We start from the raw sequence: 681 nt of genomic DNA, 5'->3' as shown, positions 1-681 counted from the left end.
TGGTCTCATCCAAGTTCATCCATGTTATGAGGATTTTCGCAGATTTATCATAATTCTTTAATGTTGTATAGCTTTCCATTGTATGTATGAACCATAGTTTGTTTATACACTCATCCATTGATATGATTGGTATGTAAGTTGCTTCCTTTTTGCTATTTTGAATAGTGCTGCAACAAACATGGGTGTCACAGCTCCTATGTCTGTAGAAGATACCCCTATCAGTGGGATCACTGGATCATATGACATTTCTAATTCCAATAATTTTAGAAATTGACATGCCATTTCCCACAGTGGGTGTATCATTTCACAGTCCCATCTGTAGTATATAGGGTTCCAGTATCGCCACAAGGAGCTCTGGTAGCATAGTGATTACGAATTGGGCTGCTAACCTCAAGGTTGGCAGTTCGAAACTACCAGCTGTTCCATGGGAGGAAGATGAGGCTTTCTGCTCCAGTAAAGATTTGCAGCCTCATAAACCCTGTGCAGGGTCACTATGAGTCAAAACAAACTCCATGGTACTTAATAACAACAGCAACAGTATCTCCACTCCCTTGCCATCTTTTATTGTTCTCTGTTTTTATTTTATCTTTTAAGTTGCTGTTAATGCTGGGGTGAGATATTTCATTTTAGTTTTGGTTTACATCTCTCCAATGGAGTCCTGTTGTGGTGCTGTGGGCTAAT

Source organism: Chrysochloris asiatica, unplaced genomic scaffold (assembly GCF_000296735.1).
Source record: "Chrysochloris asiatica unplaced genomic scaffold, ChrAsi1.0 scaffold00323, whole genome shotgun sequence".
Taxonomy (NCBI): Eukaryota; Metazoa; Chordata; class Mammalia; order Afrosoricida; family Chrysochloridae; genus Chrysochloris; species Chrysochloris asiatica.
Note: the sequence above shows the minus strand (reverse complement) of the source record.